The sequence below is a fragment of the Coptis chinensis genome, chromosome 2 (genome assembly GCF_015680905.1).
Source record: "Coptis chinensis isolate HL-2020 chromosome 2, ASM1568090v1, whole genome shotgun sequence".
NCBI lineage: Eukaryota > Viridiplantae > Streptophyta > Magnoliopsida > Ranunculales > Ranunculaceae > Coptis > Coptis chinensis.
In genome coordinates this window covers 25,822,697-25,848,045 of record NC_141457.1, presented here as the reverse complement: position 1 = coordinate 25,848,045, position 25,349 = coordinate 25,822,697, and the positions used below count along the sequence as shown (strand labels likewise).

The following is a 25,349-nucleotide window of genomic DNA, read 5'->3' as shown; positions in this document are numbered from 1 at the left end:
ATGCGATTGTTCTGGTAGTTAGCATTTGAATTACTTTGAAACTGATTTTGACTTTGTTGGTATTGCTAATTATTTCATTAGCGGTATGGAATGAAGTTATTAGGTGGTCGAACAGGTGGATTGGCGAAACCTGGGGGAGCCATCTGTTGTGTATTCGGGCGCCAAGCGAAATTCCAATGTTGTCTCCAAGGTGCATTAGGAATGTTGAATGCACATGCCTCTTCCAATGGTTGGGAAGGGGAAGCATATAACAAGGGACAATAAATATCAGGATGGTCAGGACTGAGACAAAGAACACACTGGGAGGTGTTAACGTTCATGACCTGTTTTGGGAGTTGATCATTTACTTGAACTGCGAGGGCATCTACTTTTTTAGTGAGGGATTCTATTAGAGTTTTTATTTCGGGATCAGGTTTTACCTCAAAAATAGATGTAGCATTTGTAGCAGTATCCTTAGATGACCTAGAAGAATCAGTGCTACCCCAATGTGTACCTCTTGTTGCTTGTTTTTCAAGAAAAGTATATGCTTCATTCACTCCTTTGTCCATGAAGCAACCGCCATTCATTATATCAAGTGTTTATTTTTGCTGATCGGAAAGCCCATTAAAGAATGAACGAACAAGGACAATGGTGTCGAGTTGATGATGAGGATATTCTAAAAGAAGATCAGTAAATCGACTCCATGCTTCCGTAAAAGATTCATGAGGATTTTGACGAAAGAATTGGATTTTCTAAAGCATTTCAATAGTTTTCTTCTGAGTATAAAATTGTAGCATGAAAGCTTGCACAAGTTTATTCCATGTGTCTATGGATTGTGGCGGTTGGCCTGCTAGCCAAACTGACGCTTTATCAGCTAAAGTAAAAGGAAACAACCTTAACAAGATTTGTTCGGTAGAGACTGCGGGATGGTGAAATGTGGTGGCTACTTGTTGAATCCTATGGAGGTGATTGTACGGTTTCTCATGATCTAAACCGTGATAAACGGGTAACAATCCAAAAACGTTAGGCGGGATTCAAAAATCGCCAGCAATATCCTTGAGTTTGATGCAGGAAGAAGGTCCTTCCTGTAATGCAGTATAGAAGTCCAAAAGGGGCTTCTCAGCTGGTGGAGTTTTGTCAGCCATAACGAATGAAGTTAATGGTGACAGGGGATCTTTATGAGTTTTATTAACATATGAAGAACTTTGCTGAGGTGAGAACTTACGTAATTGCTTATCGTATTTTCTCCTATGATAGGTATGTTCAAATTCTTTATTAATACCAGACATTAATCTCATGCAAGCATAAAATTAGATCTAATGCACAGATGGAGCTTATTATTACTTAAATTTCATTATTTTTTGAAGTATTAGAAGTGAACAACGTAGGCCTAAGCTGCTGCTAACATAGCAGTAAAGCTAGGAATACGTGTACATAAACCAATAGCCAAGTCACAAAAAAGATATGATAGAAGATTTTCGTGCAAGCACGGTTCTAATTAAGTAACATCAATCTTTCAAGTTTCCTAGACACTGTTGGAATATAATTAAGATTTATTTGATGATTTTTTATTTTTTTTTATGCAAAGGATAAAGCCACTACAGATTAATATTATTATTATTATTATTTAAAATTTATGCAAGATCCTACTATTTTTTTTTAATTAAAATTTATGCAAGGGATAAAGTACAATCATGCAATTATGCAAATACAACTCATACGAATAGAATTTAAGTACAATCATGCAATTTTAACCTACTCATACATTACTAGATACAACGGCATGTGAAGATACTCTACTCATACGTATAGAAATACGAATAGGCAAGGTTGTATCATCAATAAATACTTCGATACTACGTACAAGCAAATACACATCAGTAATACGTATATGTATGCTAATAGGTAGATATATATTACATATACGTATATCTACACTAACAGGCAAATTGTAATTACTCATATGTATCTAGATACGGTAGCATGCGAAGATACTATACGTACGCGCATATATACTAATAGGCAAAGACGTAACAGATACGTAAAAACTAAACAGGCAACGTATTATGCAAATACTAATATACTACTCGTGTTTTGCATAATAATTCGATTTCATCAATACTCATTGAGATTGCGATGTCATATAAAGAGCAGCTTCGCCCCGCAGGGTTTAGAAACAACTTACCCAACTTAGATGTTAACCCTCGTTGGAATGTTCTCCTCTTTCATGACAAAATCGACTTAATTATTAAACAAGACAGTTTACTTATACGTAGATAAATACTAAGCATGCAACAACAGTTACTTATACATATATATATAGATATAACCATGCAAAACAGTACCACGGACATGTACATATACATTTAGATACAATTCATAATCACTTAACCGTATATATCTATTAACCAGTGTATTCACATGATTCATGCATATTTCTAACCTAATACACAAATAATAGTCTATTACCTACGACATAATAACTACATACATGTGAATCATGCAAACGTATTATCAAATTTGGAACCTACAGTGTCCCGCAAATCCGCCAAAGAAATGAAACTGTCGTTTCAACCCGCAAACGTCCTGAATTCAGAAGATAGTTAAAGTATTTTTAACAGGTGCAGAGAATTAGGCCTAGTACTAGAACCAGATAGAACAGGAGGTGCTTCCGTTGAAAAATGATCAAAAACATAGACAAATCACCAACACACGCGAGGTGGAGCTGGCGGACGCGAGTCAGGTATCGCGCACGCGCAAGAATCGTGTACAATCGGCCAATTTTTTCATAGAAGTCTTGTGTCAATGTATAGATTATGCTCTAGGTCCTAACTTTTGGTTCTTGTATGTGCCACGAAAAATCAAATCTCGGATCAGTACCGAAACGCGGGAAATTTCAAAAAAAAAATGATGAAAACGAAAGAAAATGAAATGAAGGAAAGGAATGAGAGTGGGAGGTTTCCCCTTGGAGCAATTCCAGTTTGTATGCAATGGTCCTTGGGTCTTTAGAATGGCAGTGGCGCCATTTGATCTTACCACTATTACGGGCTTTAGAATTGGTTGGTTTCTATATCCATTTTCGTATCAAAATTCAAGTTCCTTACTCACGTGTCTTCATGTGTTTAGTTCGAGTAGGGATTCGTTCCACCTAAAGTCTAGGACAACATATAACTTGATTATGCTCTTTAGGAAACTAGTGAGTAAGTTCTTTTTATGATTTAGTTATACTAAAACTACTTAACTTATTTTTAGATTCTTAAGGTTACGTAAACATGCACACTAAAACAAAGTAAAAATTGATATATGGAAAGGTGTGGAGGGAGTAAATCTACTCATGTTAAGAAAAACCTCTATTGCTTTACTCTAGTTTATTGCATCTTAATCTTTCTTAAAATTCCTATACAAACTTTAATAAATATTATATTTTTGACCCCTAACAATATAACTCATCTCTACGATCATATTGCTAGCATGAGAAACCAAAGCAATGACCTATCTCTAAGTCATCACCTTAATTCCTAACTAAACTCTACACTAACTACCATTTTGGAGTAGGATATAAAGCCTAGCTTATGGTCCTAAACAACTAACTAGAATCAATTACAAAAGTTATTCCTCACATGAGCATCATTAACCCTCCACAAACGGAGGGTTTAGCTCATGATCATATGATTATAATGATCATATAATATGTTTTATGATATTATAAAAGTGAAAGATGAAGAATGAAAGAAAAAACTAACCTTGCCTTAAGGAAAATGTTGATTTATTTGGAAGAACACAAGTGTTTCACCATTACAAGAAAACTACTAAACTTAGAAAAGAGAAGAAAAATATAAGTTCAAAAGTGAAAAAATGAGAGAATCATGAAATGTGGTCTAAGGAGTTAATTCCAAAATCCACCCACACTTAAGTTTTCTCTCCTTTCTCCCACGTGAAATCACCTCCCCCCTCTTTATTACATTTATTACAAACCTATCTTAAACCAAATCATGCAAAAAAAAATCACTATTTGGGATAACCATACATTTAACCACATGCAAGGTGTCCATTTGTGCTAATAATTTGACACTTTTGTCTTGACATGCTCCATGATTGATGACTCATCTCTTCTTGTGGGCCCGAAATATAGGTCTATTAATTTTCTATGTCCATTAGTGGGCCTAGATGTCGATTTCTATAAATTCTGGCCTGAGATAGAGCTAGTCGTACTAATCATCTGGACAGCTTACTTGCCGAAATCTGAGTCCAGGTTCAAGAGATATGAGTTTCGAAAGTTGACGCTTTTCTTCCTCGTCCTCATTGAGCTTCCCACGGCTGATTTGGAAGACTTCAGATATACATCATTCCCGTGCTTTAATGTAGGTTTAACCATTATTTTCATGTCCACTACGAACACCTGCAAAAGTACAAAAATATAATTATTTCATGATTATGAAACACATAATTAACCAAATTGATATGTCTCAATAGGGTTTAATATTACAATTTTGGGTGCTTATCATCAAATGTGTCATGTTTTAATTTAACAGTCAAGACTTATTATGGTTGTTTTCTTTTGTGCAAGTGTCATGTTTAGTTTTTGTGTGTCATGTTTGTTTCGTTTATGCAATAGGGTTTATGTGAACTGGTTTCGTGGAGAATAAGAAGTTGTGAATTTGGTATTTAATTTCTTTTTTCAGTTTTTAAGAAAAAAAAATGTGTTTCTCACATGCTTTATTAATGCCGCCTAATGAAATGAACGGACACGTTGTGTATTATGGTGGCCACATCAGCATTGATCGACTAGAATTGAGTCATAGTCTAAAAGTGCAAAAAAACTAATTGTACAGAGCACTACAGTTCTTTTAATATTATGAAATGAACGGACATGTTGTGTATTACGATGGCCACATCAGCATTGATCAACTAGAATTGAGTCATAGTCTAAATTGCAAAAACATGTATAGTATGTTGTACATTATGCCCATTGAGTGATTTGTATATCTTCATTCATGTATTCTTTTAATATTTTATCTTCGATTGTCAGCGTTGAATAATCAGTGCTACTGATCTTGTTTGTTTCTTTTTGAATCTATTCCTAATACATAAATAAAATTAAAAATAAAACTATGATAGTTGACAAAAATACTTTGTTGAACTACTTATCTTCTCTGTGTCTTTTCAAATCCGTTCCTAATACGTAACTATAAATAAAAATTAAACTATAGATAAAAATTATTTTCAAAAAAAAAAACGAAATACCTTCTTCTTCTTGTTCTAAATATAACGATTTGGGAAGTCAATGTAGCACAATCGATTATGCTCTATATTAACAGATATATCAATTTTTTTTGTTCAAGTATCATTGAATAATGTCGTAGTGGTGAATCACTATTGATGATTGTGTTTTCGTAACAGTCTCCATCATTATCTAGGCTTTCCATGTAATTGACCTGCATTATTTCTTGTCAATTTTAGTCATAATTTATAGAATAACTCAATTCTTATTTGAAATTCTTATACCACACATCAACTCACCTTATCTGTCAATCCCTTGTAGTCTTCATAAGAAATAATATTCTTGTTTATCCTGTAGTAACAAAGTCTATTTTGCTCAATTGTATTCCACGCATTAGTTAATTTTTGACTAATCATCATTCCAACATTCATCGATCCGCAATTTTTTCCGTCAACATCTATGTTATTCATGTGGTTTAGCTGCAGTATTTTGAATAATTTTAGTTGCTATTGAAAGAATAATTTTATTCAAGCTAAGTACTCACAATTATATTAAATGACTTGGTAAATAACTATTATAAAAGTATTAAATTTGTACTTGTCATTGAGTGTTTTCTTCCCAGTGAAATTAGCTCAAAAACTGAAACTCTGTTTTGATTCATCAGTTCCTTAACTAAAGTAGGTTCTTCTGTCATTACTCCTATTTGAAATTCTTATACCACATGCCCAATTAAAGCTAACAGAGATCCTAAATTTTATCATGTTATTTTTTGTATTTGCCAATATCCTGATTGAGGAATGCTAGCGAGCCCCGAAACTCTCTAAAAAATGACAAACAAAACAGACTGAATACCGGCCTCAATCTTTTACACACAATCCCTTATTCTCTCTCATCCCCCTTTTATTTCTTTCCGCTCTTCCAAAATCCAACTCAAACAAAGTACGGAGCTTCATTACGTACCACATCAGCTCCTTCTATATTCACTTCCTTTATAATTTTCTTCACCCCAACTATCTCAAATTTTGCTCCCCCACATTATTCTAAATTTCCAATCATAAGCTATGGGTAAAGTTTGCCTTTTTACCTGGTTTTTCTGCTTCAATTTAAAGTCATAGATTTCTTTAATTTAATGATCAGATCTGTGCATTGGATTTTCTTCTTTACCCTCAGTTTTTCCTAGTATCAAATCTGTCTCTAAAAGAATATTAATTCCAATTATTATTAGAAGGCAGATAATATAATTAGAAGAAAAACAACCCACAATAATATATCAAGAAGTGAAACACAACATGCCAATACAAAAAATTTACGCTCAAACATATATCCATATTTGATATTTAGTGGCACGTAATTGATTTTTGATGAAATTCTCACTTGATTGAAGTTCACCACAATATGGATGGATTGTTGTCTAAATTGTCGAGAATGACAATTGGTGTATCTAATTTTCTATGGTATAAAGATAAAGAGAGAATTGGTAATGGGAGTGAGAATGAAAGATGGGGAAGAAGATGAGCTCTTAGGTTAGCAAAACCATGATGGTGCGAGCCACAATTGATGCCATGAGAGAGAGAGAGAGAGATCATTTTTTTTTTTGTGTTGTGGCATCTCATGTTTCGAAGCCCATCACAAACTTGACAGGCTCACTAGCATTCGTCATCCTGATTTAAGGTCAAATTTAGAAAATATTACCTCTAAAATAAACGATCTAAAAGATCTTTCTTGTTAGGAATGGGATACGTAATCCATTTTTAAAGCATCATTTAATGGTTTGTAATTTATAACCAATCTAGGAACTCCTCTTTCCTTCCTTTTCAGCTGTTTTATTTATATAAAATGATGTACAACTCCATTGTAATTTACTTTTAGTAATTAGTTTTCGATCCAATAGATTTTGGATTTCTTTCTGACACAGTTCTAGATAATCTGCTTTCATTTGATTAGGTCTTGCCTTAGTCGGAAAGAGTTTTTTCATAATTTGCTGAGTAAAATCTTTTACAATAAGGAAAGTTTAAGATATGCAAATTAATACACTTGTTAACTGGGCAGTTTAAACGCCTATTAATCATCGTTTAATCAGTGCATAAGAGCTATGCGCCACTCGACCGATCCGGAACAAAAAATTAGAGGTCTGAGCGGGTGCCACAAATAGGGCAATTTGTTTCGCTTAATCGGCCAATTTCCGATAAATCGGCATAACAAAAGTATCGCTTAATAGTTGTGCCAGTTTTGTATGCTTGTTTTTTAAATTTAAGTCTACAAAAAAACCCAAAACAGAAAAACCCACAAATCCATACTGAAAACGTTTCGCTCACCGAGGAAAACACAATCAAAACCGCCACTGATATTTATCATTGCAGTATAAATTCATTAAGTGGTATGCTAAACGAAGGGGAAAAAAATTCAACAAACTAATCTTTTCCAAATATTTGATAATTGAAAAAATTGAACAAAATTATCTTGCCTAACAACCTGATATTTGATACATTAAACGGTTTACAAGCTATTCACTTTGTTGTATTATGATTATGCGACATATGTATTATAGATTAACTAAAGCGATTAATCCCCGATTAATCGCCGATTAATCGCTATAAGCTCTTGGAGCGACTTGCTCCCGTGCACATCTTGCTAATTTATATACAATATGCATTTTAACACCACTAGCATTTGAAAGATTTTGAATTATTTTTTCAAAATATTTTGTAGGTATTAATCCTTCTTGAATGCAGTTCATATATGTCAATTAGAACAATATAATCAGTAAGAATATATTCTTTATTAATAACTATTGTTAGATAAATGATAAACACGTAAATGATACATATTTATGGTCAATTTTATATTTGTTAGTCTGTTTATTTTAATGGTTTGATTTAACTTATTTCATTTGTATTGATCTTTACAGTAATGGATATTCGTGCGTGAAAGTGTTACAAGTGTTGAAATTAAGCGAGATCAGTAACTGGAGAGGGTAGTGAATAGTGGTGCACGTGTACATTATTTGGTGCAATGAGGACTCAAAAGCTACAAGTAGACAAAAGAAAATTAGAGCTCGAGATGAGTGGCTGAACCAATTAAGAGGACTCAATTCAAGTGTTGTGTTAACTGATTAGCATAAAGAGAATGAAATTGGTGGTTTGTAGCATGGTCGCATGGATAGCAAGCTACTAGAAGAAAAGAGGTGGCAACCAGTGAACCAATTTCTCGGACTACCATACACCTTTTAGGCTTCTTACCTATCAGTTAATCACAAAAACGTTGCTCTCAAACTTGAACGCCAGCATTTTTATTATTATCATTATTGTTATTATTTATTTTTTTGTTTTAATTTTTTTTTTTTTTTGCCAATATTGAGTCTGAACATTTAGTTTTAGTTGAACATACAAGTGTGAAATTTTGGCCATCTCGAAATTCAAGTCTCTTATGCATACTATTAAATGTATTTGAAATTAAGAATTGTTCAAAGTGGATGTATCCTTGAAGTTGCAATATCTAACTAACCTCTGGGATGCATGCCCTAACCTCAAAGTGTATTTCAATACCAATGAACTTAGAAAAAAAAAAAAGAGGCCACACCTTAGTCCTACTTTGGCATCAACATGATGAAAGTATTTTGGAGCATAATATAAAATATCGGGATATGTGTATTTATCGATACTCAATTTTTTGATATGTATTGTGGATATATCTATTTTTTGAAGATATTTTACATTGTTTCATATGCAAATATCGTGGATATATCTAAAATATCGTGGGTATATTTAAAATATTGACAAATATCACATATATTTTTTGATATATCACGATACATCATTTATATTTATTTGAAATACAATGGTAAATATTAAATAAAATTGTTATCTAAACCAAATATCAACATATGTCTCTAAATATCACAAATATCATCAATATTTGCAATCTTATATATTTCTAAATATATTGTGATATTTATATATAATCTCGATAAATATTGCAATATTTTGTACTCTGCTATGGAGCTATGTTATCAATATCGGATTAATCGCCGATTAATCGCGTATCGCTCGTAAACCGATTAATTTTTATCGATTTTTTAATTTTTCTCACTGAACCGATTTAATCACCGAATTGACCGATTTCTCGCTAAATCAAGAAAAAAAAATATTAAAAATATTGGTTTCCCATCCAAAAAAATACATAAAATTAACGAATTAGATTCTTAAACCGTATTAATAATAATAGAACTCAATCAATACAAAAAGCTAAGAGTTTACTTATTTTTTCTTCCTTAACGAAAGTTAAATATACAAATTATTATATTATCTCTCTAATAAATATTATCGCTTCTCAATCTCCTTATTTCTTTAAATATTTAACGTAATTTTTATAGTTGACATATCTGTAGTACTCCAAAATTGAGCTAGTTAGATGTGATTATGAGAATTTGATATTTTTTGTTGTATCTCGGATCACTGTTTAGAAATATTTGGTATGATTATACTAACTAGCCAAAATGCACGTGCTTTGCACATGGATAATAAATAAAGCAAATTAAAGAGGATGCAAACTCCACTACATATAGTTGGTTTGTCAACCATTCATGCAAACTGCAAAGAATATATTACAATAGCATATTAGCATCTATGCAACATTTCTATGTATTACAAAGGGTCATACTGAATTCACAGAGGAGATTACAACAATAAGAATGAGTGCATGCGTTAGTCACTCTGACATCCTCGTCTCAGTAGCAATGACAATGTTGCGTGAGTTCTCTTATGCAGTAACAATGATGGTGTTGTCTAGTTGGTAAATGAAGAAGCTACAACCATCTGCTCATTGTAACCACCTTCACAAGTGAAGTCAATTGATATGGCTGCATTGCCCATACACATCAAGAACTTGTCCTAACGCTTTACAAACACGCTAAAATTCTGGCAATTTGCCTTAGGAGCCAAGATCTAAGAAGACGAGCCTCTTTGTCGGTCAAAGTATCAACAATTCGACGTCTCTCACAACATGGAGAGGGTTGAACTTCGGAGAAAATAAATATGGCAATAAAGGAGCCGCCTCTCAACATGATAGAATATGGTGGGATGATGACGCTAGCTTGATGAGGTGAAGTGTAACACTTTCGATTGCCGGTTGTTCGCTTTCTTGCTTTTATAGCCCAAAGAGCTTGATCTACGTTAGCGCTTGGATCAACTCAAGAAACCTATGGTAATGGCCTACCAACATTTCATGCTTATAGAAGAGGAAATGTTTAAAAATAAACGGTCAGATATATTTGTTCTCACCGATCAAACACAATCTAAAGTGTTAACAAAGAAGAAAGTTAATTTATTTCTCATGAAAATAAACCAGGAAAAAGTGGAATTGACATATTTATAAGGTTTTTCTAAATTTACAAAGAGCTTGCTTGCAATTACACATATTTCAAAATGCTTGGATGAAAGAAGCCTATACATGAAGGCCTCTCACAGGCTTTGTGTTAATGGATATGATTTTACCAAAAGCAGGAAAATTCCAAAGAAAAACCAATTAAAAAGTTTAGACCTATGGTAATATGTCTACACCGCATAATCAATCGCCTACAACTAACCCGATGACCTTTTTTTCTTTAAGATTATTTTTTTTTACAAAAAAAAAAAAAAAAAAAAAAAAAAAAAAAAGGTAGCAAAGGATACGTGCCTCTACAAATTTGCTTTGTTGTCTCTATGAAACTCTATAGCCCATTTCTTTCTCCGTCCCATCACAATGCTGCAATGAAAGAAAGAGAGCAAGCTCAATATTTATTAAACTTAATTAATAGTCAACCTAAATAATAATTAAACTTAAGAGTACGTATTACGACATTTAAATTTTGTTTCAGTCCATACTTCAGATTTCAGACCTTGCTTCGTCCTTCAATATCATTCTTATAAGCAAGGCATACAGTTAACAACTCCATAACCCCATACTTCCAAATCAATGAATCTACAACATTGGAATCAATTCTAAACATTTCACATGGTGTTATTCCTAGATGTATTGGGTTATGGAGTTGTTAAAGGGTTTTGGATGCATTGGCATAGACGGCCTCTTTTAATGAAGTCCAGCAAGTATAATTATATACTGGTTAAAAAAGGAACTAACTCCTACTTGATCTGCAAGAGAAAGCTGCTTCAATTCCTTCCAGGTTAACATTCACACCTTGTATCTCTCATAAGCACGGAAGGAAATAGCAAATAAGACACCACAGGACCAATGATGAATATAATTGCCTATTATCTACTGAATTTTCAAAGGTATGCAAATTGGACCCTTTTAACATCAAAAACCCGGTGACACGGCAATTGGCTTAGTGGACAAAAAAAAATGTACTTTGTTTGGTGAATAAGGTCATTCTATACTCTGCCAAGGGGGATTCTTGTGCCGATCATCCACCAACGAGTCCAAAATCATGAAAATGCTTTATTTTCTTGTCGGAACCAATAATGTAATTATTATGGATGATAACATGCTGCCCCTTGGTTTCTGGACCCATGTCCGATTCTTAAAGTACAACCCTCCTCGAAGGGAATGCCACTTGTGGCAGCAAATACTGAATCGACCCGGCACCCGGAAAAGTAAACATAAAAAATCACGCACTATTCAAGGAGAAACAGATGAGGCAAAGCCACAAAGGTGACAGTTTCAGAAGTTGTTTGCTAATGATGTGATCCAGATCATCCCGATTTGACTGACTTTCTTGACGATCAGCCAAATGATGAACCTAAGTATATCACTTTCACCTCATGAGTTTGGGAGAATTTTTGCTTCTCTATTTATTCATTCTAATGAATAGTAGCGCCATAAGGACCGAATTTGCTCTCCAGTTATTTATCTCCATTTTCCTTTTGTAATTCTAGCATCATGAACTCATAAATAAAGTGGTTCAAATTGTAAATCAGCTACCGGTTACACAGACTGAACAATCCCAAGGATCCATCTCAAGTATATCATTTTTCATCTTGAACTCCAGTCGAGAATGAGGAATAACATTTCTATTTTAAGAGATGTTATTTCCTTTTCGTTATCCTAAAAACAGAATGGTTTATTTATAATAAATGGACAACTATCGTATACTCACTCCATCAAACATTTCTCCCATTCCAATTCAAATCAAACACACTATACAGCAAAAATATAAAATGTGGGAAAATAGCAAGAGAAAAAAAATTGAGTACACATCCCAACGGTTTTATTCAAAGCCCAGTTGAAAGCGGGTTGGTCGTTAGACTTGGCTTTTCCGACCATGGCTGACCACGAGTTCTTCAATCCACTTCTTCATTACTTGCTTCGGCTCCACTAGTGGGGCGCAGGAAAATCGTCATGTACCGCAAATATAAGTACGACCTTTTGTTTCCTGGAGGTGGCAAATCTGAAGAGTGCTTAAGAGGTTTCACCTAACCATATGAAGAAGGATAGGAGTAAGTACTGTGACAACAAAAAGAAGAGGCATATGTATCCAAGTAATTATGTTGCAGAAAGAAACATTTAAACAGTACAAAAAAAATAGGACGATGGTCAGGAAGGCTAGTCAGTAAGGTTTATTTTATGCTATAGGTTATCTAATAGCCCACAATTACGTTCGTCCTACAGGCTCCTTCATTGTGTAAGTTGAAGTACTACAGCCTTGTCATCAGCAAGGTAAAGGTCTTCCCATCTTCATCACTGAAAATTTTCTTAATTGTGCTCCATAGGAAACGTGTAAAATTACATTTGGTCAATCTTTTATTGGTATTTGAATGTACTCAAGAATACACATTTTGACTTGTCAACATGTGCAGCGCATGCGCTTAAATCAACTAGAAAACAAACAGTCAAATAATACTATTAACGTTTAAGTGCATATACAAAATCATATATCAATGTCAGATTAACAAAAAGTGTTGTGTCAACCTGCAAAATTGTTAGTGAAGAAGTTAATCAAGGAAAACTTTCTGCATAAGCATAGTATCTCCCTCACAAATAAGAACAGGGGCATTTCATGTCAGTTCCTGATTTTACTACAACATATATATACAATAGATACATAGAAAGTTTAGATGGAAAGGATATCAGAACTTCACAACATTCAGATAAAATATATGTTTCCCATAAGATCTTATACCCCTAATTAGTCCTGGCATGTTTGAAACAAAAACAGCTTCTAATACAAATCAATTAGCAAGTAGGAAGGGAAGTAAATACAAAGTGAATATTTGGGTATGTCATTTCTACATTGTCCTCAGACTCATGCTACCATACAAAAAGAAATTTATAAATTTCAATGCACAAGGTTAGCCGTAGAAGCACTACTTGTGAGATGAGACAACCAAATTCTCATCTCATATAGTAGCTTTTGTAGATCATTTTTGAACCTTATCAATATTTAATTAGAGGCCTTCATATTATAATTATTTAATTATGACACTAATATTAACAAAAATACTTAATTTTAATGTAAAGCGTGCTTAATAAATTTATACTACCGCTTTATAAATTAAGCAGGAAAAAAATGCTTCATTACATCTTAAATTGTTTCAACATAAATACAAAAATCATACGCCTGGAATGAAGACGAACTCCAAACAAATTGAGAAGTATCGATTTGATACCAAGGACTTCAAGAAATTATAGGGGGAGATATTGAGAATAGTAATTTTATGGTGAATCCATTACCTATGAATCGTCATAAAATGAACTCCAACCAATGGGATGAAATCAGTAACTATAATCTAGATGAAGAAACAAAAATATTAGCTTTTCATACAATTATAACATAAAAAGTAACCATGAAAAAAATAGACTACTCAAACAAAGAAAAAAAAAAGTGGTGAGTAGGGCATTCTCATGCGAATTTTCTACCTTTTCAAAAGCATCATATGACTTATGGGCATGACAGCTCCCCTCCTTGAAGCTGCCGCAGACCCCTTGGGGAGTTCCAAAGCTAGCAAACTTTATAGACGAAATTTTCTGCCCAGAAGAACACCTTAAATGAGCTTTGGGCCTTAATGGCTGGTTGATTGTTCCAGAGACTTGCCTCTGATAACTTAACAACGTCGGTTGCAATTCAAATATATCAGCACAAACACTGTCAATGGTTCGGATAACCAAAGAAATTCCATTTGGGTCACCGCCCCATTCTTCAAATATGACTAAAAGGTTACCGCTTGGATTCAGCCATGAGCGGGGGACATGATACCTGCATCGAACATAAAAGATTGATTAGGTAACATTGATTAACATAAACTATGTAATTAGGAAAGGTCACCTTTGCCTCACCATCTCTGGGAGGCATCTCCGCAATTGCTTAGGCATTTCTTCTCGTCATATGTTCCAGTATAACTGCAACTACCACAAGTACTAGATGCTTTGTATGTGACACTTTCTCTTTTTGTGTATGTATGATGTGGTATATGGATGATGTAGATAGATGATGGTCGTTTGAACAAAAAGAAGCGTATCAAAACCTAATTATCCCTCAATAAGTAAAGGATGAGTAGGGTATCGTTCCACTTTTAAGTGTATGTTTATATGAAGGACATGATTGGAAAGGGGGTTTGAGGGATTAAAACTATTATTATAGATATTGTAGATTCTAATGTTAAACTAAACTAAACTAAACTAACTAACTAAACTTATACTAAAACTAAGAATTGGAAATAGGGAGAGAATATGAGAGAGATAGATTCAAGAGATTCAAATCCACCAATACTTTTGATTCAATGACCTTTTGCTTCATGTTGTTCTCCAAGTAGACTACTGTCCAGGCAATCAAGCGAGTGTCGATGCCCTCTTGGATGAAACATCGTTAACAATTAACTCTACTTAAGGTTGTTCCTATGTTCATATTATTAGTATCTTCTTTCCTTTTATGCGAACTTGGGCAGCTATTCAATGAATCACCATCTAAGGCAAACACAAGGAATACTTCCCTTACTCTAAAGCACTACACAATTAGAAGAAAAGTAGAGAATAATAGTATAATATTCAATTACAATAAATAAAACTCTATTCTAGCATTATATTCAATTGCAATAAATAAAAGCATGTTACTAGCAAATATTCAATTGCAATAAATAAAACCCTAAACTAGCATGATATTCAATTGTAATAAATAAAAACCTTAATCTATACTTCCATCCCCTGGTGTGGGCAATGGAACTAATAACTAAAAACATAAAGAACACCATAAACCAGAAAAATCATTAAACCTTAAGCACCGGCTTCATCTCCTCCCTTGAAGGAGAAGATTAGCCTTCCATATAGAAGGAAGAACACGAAGAACGAGAAGAAGAAGAGTCGAAGAACATAAGACTAGAAAGACTAATTTATTAAGACTCAGCTAGTTAAAACCGATCTTTTATTATTAATCTCTCTCTGCCTCAAGTTCTGGAGACAAGAATATAAGTGAATTGGCTCTCTACATGAGGCACTTAGGTCCTCTATTTATAGGGGTTACAATGAGCTCTAGAAGCATTCCAAACCATCATTTGTTTCCTAATACAAATAGACTTCTTCCGAGTCCGGCTTTCGTCTTCAAAACTGAAAAGGAATTGGCTACGATTCGATTCATGCGTCACGGGCGCATTATTCATGTGTCCCAAACTTAATCAATGCGTCCGACGGGCCTTTCGATTTATCGTCCCAGATGCACTCAATGCGTCTGGCGCCCGATACATCGTCCCCCACAGCGTAAGCCGATTTTTCTCTCTTACGCTTCTATCCTTCATCATCTTTTGTGGGCTTTGGTCCAAACAACGAATCCTTTGGCCTTGGGCTTCCAAATAGACTTTAAAATAGGTCCAAGTCGCATCTTTAACAGCTCCAATTCCTTGGCCTTCTCCATGATTGTCCACGGGCCTCCCATGTGATCCTTAATGCTCCGAATTGCTTCATTTTACCCCATTTTCTCTAATATTCTAGAAAACTCTCTTTTTCACCTGTAGAATCTTAAAACACAACTTATAAACAGTATTAGTCCACTAAGATGGCTAAACAAGAGGCATAATCGAGGGTTAAATAGCACTTTTTGAGCACTTATCACAACTCCCAACTAGCCTTTTGCTAGTCTCTTAGCAAATAAGATAAAAAATAGATAAGTGATCAAAATCACATCCTAATAACAAAAATAAAATCCTAACTCATTTTCGCAGGCATCGCGATTGCATTTACCATATGCAACAAGGCTTTAAACCTTTATGTTCCCCAAAAAGGACGAGTTATAGTCTCGTGAGGGTTTTCAGGTGATATACCCACAAAATCAATCAATAGCATGTTCAAGAATGATGATATTTTTCAGAGAGAGAAATTCCTTACCTACTTAGTGCTTACTCCAATAGACAGTCTCCATTACTAACTACATTGCTGCAAAGACTCATAGATTATGATGGGGGATAGTAAAAATTGACAAAATTCTCAATCAAGGCTTATGTGTGTACTTACTTAATCTCCTATACTCTCCTATCCAAGAAACGGAATCCCTAGTTTACCATAGGTAGATAATCTCGACTTTCAATCCTCACCGGTCATACTCTCAGAAAAGAATCTCTCAGAAGATGGTCTACTATTTTACCTCATGTATGTGGGGAAAAGAATAATGCATATGAACATCCCACATACTACTTTGAAAAACAAACTTCTGAATAAAAGTAGTCTCATGGAAAGAATGTCAATCACATATGAAGTGTCGGGTCCTTCACTTTAGCATCTTCTCACCTATTCTAGACTTCGTACCATACTGTAGTGATAAGTCATGGGTTGTAACTTGGCTTGGGTATTGGTTTATGAAGGAAAGGTAAAAGGATTCTAAGGTTGTTTAAAGAAAAACACTAAGGGTTTTGCTTCTTTCTTTGGAAGATTTCTTTAAATTACGTATTGCAGAGAAAAAATTCTTCCTTTGTCTTTTTCCGTTCCATCCATTCTCGCAACAACTTTTTTTTTTTTTTTTTTTAAGACTTCGATGGGTATATCCTTGATTAATCTTGGATATACTTGTTTTCCACTAGCTTCTTTCACTTTGAAACGAATGATGGTCTTCATTGTATCTCTATGATATTTCCTTGTAATCTTCCTTTTTTGTGCTCTTTCTTCCTCCTTGTGCCTCGTATTCTCGAAAACATATGGGTATGGGTGATAAAGATTTTGGCTATACTCCTTGTCCGAGTTGGGTAAAGGGTAGAGGGTTTTATGAAAGAAAATGGCTTATTATAAAGCAAAAGGGTTTAACATGATGGTCCTACTAGGTGGGATAAAGGCTGAATGGGTTTACTACTTGACTTTATCAAGATTATGATACTCTGTTTGAATAGACTACAAGACCTAAATGGCTATCTCCCCAGTTGATGTCACTTCGTGATTAACCAAATCAACAAAATAATGAGACTATATTACAACGACATAAAGAACTGAAAGATGTTGAGTCACTAAGACTCGGATTTTTCTCATAAGAACTCTCCAAAAAATGGGTATAAAGCTTAAGTCTCACAGGCTAAGTCTAAAAACTCTACTTCCAGTTTACTAGGGGTTTAAATCTCTCTTCTAGCAAAAGTACACAAAACTGACCAAGTACTATGGTGATGCCTTGATAAAGAATTTTATCAACAAGAACTATGTCCGAGCATAATAAATAGTCTAAGCGGTAATGAAATCAATAATATCAACTATCTATCAAACTCAACACTAAGCAGTATAGAATATATATCCCAGACTCATCATTAAAATTCATTTTTCTCATCTTTGATATAGAAACAAAATATTTTTGTTTGTGAAAACTAATTTTCAAAGTTCATTTCACAAGTACACCCTCCCCCAACTTAACATATGCATTGTCCTCAATGTATAGAAATTAAGTAAATGAAATGAATGAGAAAAAGGGAAGATGTTACCATTGATGTCGAATTTTTAGGTCTTTTTACGTCAGATCCCTAAGACGTAATGTGAGTCTTTTAAAGTCAGATTCTCAAGACTTTTGAGTCCTTTATAGTCAGATCCTCAAGACTAGTATATCATGCATTATCAATTTGGAGTGAGGAGATCAGATTTTCTTACCCAAATCTGACGAATGTTTGGAGGACGAGGAGGTCTCACCTTGTGGGTTGTCAAAAATACTCCTTGATATGTCGGAAAGATTGATGGTGAAGTTGCTTCTCTACCTTGAACTATTTCAGGTCTGATGATTTTGTGATAGGCCTTGTGGTTCCTCTGTGTAGAAGATTGACGAAAATCTTTCTTTCTAACAGGACAATAATATCTGATATGCCCTTTACCACCACAGTGATGATAATGGATGTTTGACTGACTACGTTCAGGGTGGGTAGTAGACTGGTTCACATACTTCTCTTGTTCAGACAATGATGGTGTAGAAGAAGCTTCAACAGCGCAATTCTCCTTATCAATATGGTTCACTTTCTGCTTTAGAAGACTCATTTCAGGTTTCTAGATTACATTTGTTTTCCAAAAACTTCTTTAAAGCTGATTCTCTAGTAACTGATTTTTCTAGGCAGAAGTCTGTTGTTCATCCTGAAATGTAGAGTTCATTTTCTCAAGGTATGATACTTTCTCTGCCAATTTTCCATTCTGCTCACTTAAATCCTGAATTTTCTGCAGAGATTCTAAGAATATGGCTAGCAACACCTCGTGGTGGGGTTCCGGGTTCATCCGCAGGTTTTCGTAGATTGAGCACTCTCAATTGTATCTTCGAATGGGACGAATTCTTGTATCATGCTATCAAGGAAGTACACCTCTCCACCTTCACTTCATCATAATCCTTATCTGGCAATTGAAAGATATTTATGTCCATGGACATCTTACCAAAGTTGATCTTCATTTCACCATTGTGACAATTTATCAAAGCTTTTGCGGTAGCGAGGAAAGGTCGGCCTAGAATAATTGGAATTTTATCAAAGGCCTCCTTGGTGTCTATTACAATGAAATCCACTGGATAGTAGAAATCGGCTACTTGAACAAGAACATCCTCAACTATGCCTCTGGGAATCTTGGTAGAACGGTCAGCTAACTTCAATTTGACTTGTGTAGGCTTTAGGTTTTCCAGGCCCAACGCTTGGTACACATGATAAGGCAAGAGATTAACACTAAGGTCTAAAAGAGCATTACCCGTGAATTTTTCTCCTATCTTGCATGATATTGTAGGACTTCCTGGATCTTTGAGCTTGACTGGAGCTTGTTGATGGATAATAGATGTTGTTTGTCCAAATTAGAAACGCCGCTTTGGAACATGAGTACTTCTCTTTATGTTGCATGCATCCTTCAAGAATTTGGCATATGATGGCAACTGCTTGATCACTTTGAGAAAGGGGATATTGATGTTATCTTTCTCAAATGCCTCCTTCATCTCTAAAAATTGCTTGTCCTTTTTGCTTTGAGCAAAAAATATAGGAAAAGGTGCCTTCGGTACAAACACATCAAAGATGTGTGCGCTCTTCTTTCTCTTTGGCATTCTTGAATATCTTGTCTTGGTCATCTTGACAAATGGGAGTGGAAAGGATTTCCCCCACTTCCTTTTGAACTTCATTTGAAATCTTGACCGATTGCTCTGTAGCAATGTCATCATGAGAAGGTAAGTCAACCTTGTTGTCTATCTTCAATCCCCGATCCGAGTAGTAATAATCGAGCTAACATGATCATGGAGGTGATCAATACTAGAAGTTGTCCCAATGTGGCATACATCTTCACTCTTCAATATTGGTTCCAATAAGCTAGGTTGAGTGGGCTTGTGTCTTTACAGACAAAGCAGTGGTGAGTTGGTCGACCTTAGCCTCTAGAGACTCCATTCTAGAACATTTAGTTGCCTGAGATTGCTGGAGATTGAGCTGAGACTGTGCAAGAAGCTCTAGAACACTTTCAAACTTCTGATTTTTCTATGATAGCAAAGTAATTGCATTCTCCAGGTTGGCAGGTGTGGCATAATTTCTCCTAGGATCAGGCACTAACTCTCCACTTGTATTGGAATTTTGTTGAGAGTATAATTGTTGTTGAGGGACCAACTGTGAAACTTGACTTGTCTGTGGAATATAACTTTGATCTTGAGAACCTAGGGGTCCAGCATTCTGTCTCTAATAATTACCTTGAAAGTTATTACCACCTTGGTTGGGCCTCTGAAATGAGTTTATATTGTACGCTCCAACTAATGCATGTTGATAGTAACTAGGACATTCTAGAGTTGCATGAGAAGTGTCCCAAACGGACTTCGCAGATTGGCTAGCTTGCATGACCGGGAGAGATTTAGCTTGAGACTTGTTGAACTTGGAGGGATTCATAGAGAACCCGATTAAATTTCTTACTCGAGTTTCAATGCTGGTGGCCAGGCTGGCCAATGTAGACTTCAGTTCTTGATTTGATTGTTCATGTGCTTGGTAGCCAAATTGCTTTGGCTCCCCCTCCATGCTAGCGACATCCTCGCTGCTAGTAGTCCACTATTGTGTTTCTTCAGCTAAATTCTCGAGAAAGTTGTAAGCTTCCTCTCCATCCATCGATGTAAACTTGCCTTTGTGCATTGACTATATCATCTGCTTGTTCATCATCGAGAGTCCTCGATAGAAAAAATGAGCAAGTGTGCTCTTATCGTATCCATGATGTGGACATGAGACTAGCAGATTATTGAATTTCTCCCAGCTTTGATGATATTCTTCAGTCACCTTCCCTTTGAAATTGTTGATGGTTTCTTTGCATGGCATCTGTCTTCTGGGGTGGGTAGAACTTGTTCATAAACTTTGTTCTCAACTTCTCCCAGTTGTCTATTGAATTGATCGGCTGTGCAGTTAACCATTCAGATGTTTTACCTTCGAGTGAGAGTGGGAACAGAATGATTTTGATACTCTCATCCCTGATATTCTGGTTCTTGAAAGTTCTGAGGACTGATAGAAATTTGTTCATGTGAACATAAAAGTCAACATTATGCGAACCGTTGAACTTTGGAAGCATAGAGATTACTGATGCTCTAAGCTCAAACTGGTTAGCTTCTGTTTCTGGAAAAACAATACTGCTGGGTGGGTCTCCAATGATTGGCGAATAGAAATCGCTTAACTTCTTCCTCTGTTGTGCTTGCATGGGTGGGATAGCTTCAGGATTATTGGTATCCAAAACACCTCCATCATTGCGTGCGTGCATTATATCAATCCTGTCTAGTATTCTTGCTATGCGAAGATGATGAAAACTATCCTATTATGCTTGAATGCATTTAAACTAATATGCAACTATTATAAATTATACTAATATGAAAAACTACTTTCCTTCAACTTGGTTGGGCTTTGCAGCTAGTATCTCGCCCGTTGTCTAAAGCTGTCTCTTCTAGGGTTATGGTGAATCACTTTGATTGCTTAAGTACCACATCCTACAGACGATAGTCCGTTTGTCAAGATTCAGACAAGAAACACTAGAGTTTGATATTTCACTGTGTTGACTTACAACTTCAATTGTTGAAAAGATCCTAAATGCAATTATACTAGAAAGTAATAAAACTAAACTAATTATGATGCAACTAAACTAAGAATGAAATAAAAAGAATGAAGATTCGACTAACCTGGATGGTAGATCTTGTCTTCGAGATGTCCTTCAAGCTTCTCTCTTTCTCAAAAAGATGGATGATACGGCTAAAATTACCTTAAGATCCAAACTTCTAATCTTGAAAGAAAACATTAAACATAAACAACTTAAAACGGCAGCGGCGCCATTTGACCAGCCTCTTTTTGTGTATGTATGATGTGGTATATGGATGATGTAGATAGATGATGGTCGTTTGAACAAAAAGAAGCGTATCAAAACCTAATTATCCCTCAATAAGTAAAGGATGAGTAGGGTATCGTTCCACTTTTAAGTGTATGTTTATATGAAGGACATGATTGGAAAGGGGGTTTGAGGGATTAAAACTATTATTATAGATATTGTAGATTCTAATGTTAAACTAAACTAAACTAAACTAACTAACTAAACTTATACAAAAACTAAGAATTGGAAATAGGGAGAGAATATGAGAGAGATAGATTCAAGAGATTCAAATCCACCAATGCTTTTGATTCATGACCTTTTGCTTCATGTTGTTCTCCAAGTAGACTCTGTCGGGCAATCAAGTGAGTCGCCGATGCCTCTTGGATGAAACATCGTTAACAATTAACTCTACTTAAGGTTGTTCCTATGTTCATATTACTAGTATCTTCTTTCCTTTTATGCGAGCTTGGCAGCTATTCAATGAATCACCATCTAAGGCAAACACAAGGAATACTTCCCTTACTCTAAAACACTACACAATTAGAAGAAAAGTAGAGAATAATAGTATAATATTCAATTACAATAAATAAAACTCTATTCTAGCATTATATTCAATTGCAATAAATAAAAGCATGTTACTAGCAAATATTCAATTGCAATAAATAAAACCCTAAACTAGCATGATATTCAATTGTAATAAATAAAACCTTAATCTATACTTCCATCCCCCGGTGTGGGCAATGGAACTAATAACTAAAAACATAAAGAACTAACTTTGATTGAAGAACACCATAAACCGAGAAAAAATCATTAAACCTTAAGCACCGGGCTTCATCTCCTCCCTTGAAGGAGAAGATTAGCCTTCCATATAGAAGGAAGAACACGAAGAACGAGAAGAAGAAGAGTCGAAGAACATAAGACTAGAAAGACTAATTTATTAAGACTCAGCTAGTTAAAACCGATCTTTTATTATTAATCTCTCTCTGCCTCAAGTTCTGGAGACAAGAATATAAGTGAATTGGCTCTCTACATGAGGCACTTAGGTCCTCTATTTATAGGGGTTACAATGAGCTCTAGAAGCATTCCAAACCATCATTTGTTTCCTAATACAAATAGACTTCTTCCAGAGTCCGACTTCGTCTTCAAAACTAAAAAGGAATTGGCTACAGTGTTGATTCATGCGTCTGGACGCATTATTCATGCGTCCCAGACTTAATCAATGCGTCTGGACGCTCGATTTATGCGTCCCAGATGCACTCAATGCGTCTGGGCGCCGATACATCGTCCGCAGACGATAAGCCGATTTTTCTCTTACGCTTCTATCCTTCTGTCATCTTTTGCGGGCTTTGGTCCAAACAACGAATTCTTTGGCCTTGGGCTTCCAAATAGACTTTAAAATAGGTCCAAGTCGCATCTTTAACAGCTCCAATTCCTTTGCCTTCTCCATGATTGTCCACGGGCCTCCCATGTGATCCTTAATGCTCCGAATTGCTTCGTTTTACCCCATTTTCTCTAATATTCTACAAAACTCTCTTTTTCACCTGTAGAATCTTAAAACACAACTTATAAACAGTATTAGTCCACTAAGATGGCTAAACAAGAGGCATAATCGAGGGTTAAATAGCACTTTTTGAGCACTTATCAGTATGCAGGCCAGTAACGCCCAATGCTCTGCTCATTTATCCATACCTGACCTTTACCCATGCTACCCATATCTAAAGCCAAGGGATCATTCCCATATGTTAAATTGAATGTAGTCTAAAAGCATCACAACAAAGGAAAATACATCATATCAGGCCATTAGAAAAGGATGGTTGATATAGGCTTTGAAATCCTTAAAAAAGAAGTGGCACTAATAATGTTGAAAATTCTCACCTTTTACCATGTTAGCGGTTGCTTTTGAGCCACAAAAGATCCTTGTACCCACTTAACAGAGGAACTTCCACCGAAAGTGAATGAAGACTCAACACTTCTCCTTCTAAACCAATCTGGGTAAAAATCTAAAGAGTCAGCCTCTATTTGGTGGTAACAATGGAAATTTAAAGGAACTAATAGCAAGACAGACCTTGTAAGACCATTTTTGCCATGACAAGTCTCATCTCCCCTCATTAAGACCATTTAACATGACAGGGCCAAGAACCCCAGCATTCCATGTCTCAAAATGTGGACCACTATTCTTTAAAAAAAAAAAAAAAAAAAAAAAAAAAAAAAAGAAACAACAACAACAACAACGATAATATTCCTTGCAACAAACGTGCTTCACAAAGTATAAGGAAAATTCAGTGAAAGAGTAAGAACAAACCGGAGGCCAACAACTATACTAAGTAAGGAAATCTTGTTAATGCCAGCTTCTAGCTACTAATGAATGTCAGTTTGTGGTTTTCTAAACTCCCATACACGCCTCACCAAGAAGACCGAAAGCAATGAAAAATTAAGAATATAAGCTATAGTAATGATCTCTTTGTTTGTGTAATTAGTTTCCATAAAAGGTAAAACAGACCTTGCTTACCTGATAATTGTTCATTAAGAAAGACATGCAAAGCATGACCTGCTGACAACACCATGAGTACATGATATTGTTCATTATTCAAGAAGGCTTCATCTGGATCTATCTTAACACTGAATGTTGAGAGAAAAGAATCAATAAAAAAAAAACAGCTACATAAGATAACAAATCAAGTTCAAACTTGCATTCTCTTAGAAAAATGTGAGCCAACATCTCTATTTTCGGAGTGACCAAACCAGAAATTACATTTGATATTTGATCCGTGTCACAATGTATCGCTCAACAGGCGGTCTCAGTTTTTCCAAGTCTAACTTGAGACCATGAGTTCAAATCAGGACAATCCAAGTAGAATAATATATTAGATAAATGACCTTTTTCTTTTATCAATTAATGTCTCAGAAACAGAAAGACGACAATGGTTTGTCATAATTACTCACTCTGTTGAGTACCACAGATAGTTCGAGGCATCTCTTGTGATATTTATTTGCTCCAACAGTTCTATCACTGTGTTTGAATTGTCATCATACGGAACATGTTCTTCATTGTACGACTTCCAAGAAAACCCTCCATCTAGTGGTACCATCTTCATCTCTGACCTTTGAGAGCCAACATGTTCAGAGAATTTCATCATATATCACAAGTTTCAAACTCCGATTCTTGAAAAAAAGGATAAATATATTACCTTTTGACTCAGATACAGGAGAATATATTACCTTTTGACTCAGATTTTTTTTTGCTTTACTTCTAACAATAATCGGCGTTAGAATCGGCCGTAGAGAGACAATCAATTAAAGATATATGTTTTTTTTTTTTTTTTTGTGGCTTTCAGTTTAATTTTTTTTTTAAAGGGAGAGCAATTCAAATTATGGGAGATTTGGGAGAGTGAAAGGGCGTATAAGAAGAAAGAGAAGAAGAAAAGAGACGACTGGT

The 25,349-nt window shown here is 35.1% G+C and overlaps 2 pseudogenes; both read right to left on the bottom strand.

Moving 5' to 3' along the window:
- Window positions 1-11,600: 11,600 nt before the first annotated feature.
- LOC147515542 (UDP-D-xylose:L-fucose alpha-1,3-D-xylosyltransferase MGP4 pseudogene) lies at window positions 11,601-12,665 on the bottom strand (annotated as a pseudogene).
- Window positions 12,666-13,960: 1,295 nt separating this feature from the next.
- Window positions 13,961-25,047, bottom strand: LOC147515541 (beta-galactosidase-like; annotated as a pseudogene).
- Between the last annotated feature and the right edge of the window lie 302 nt (window positions 25,048-25,349).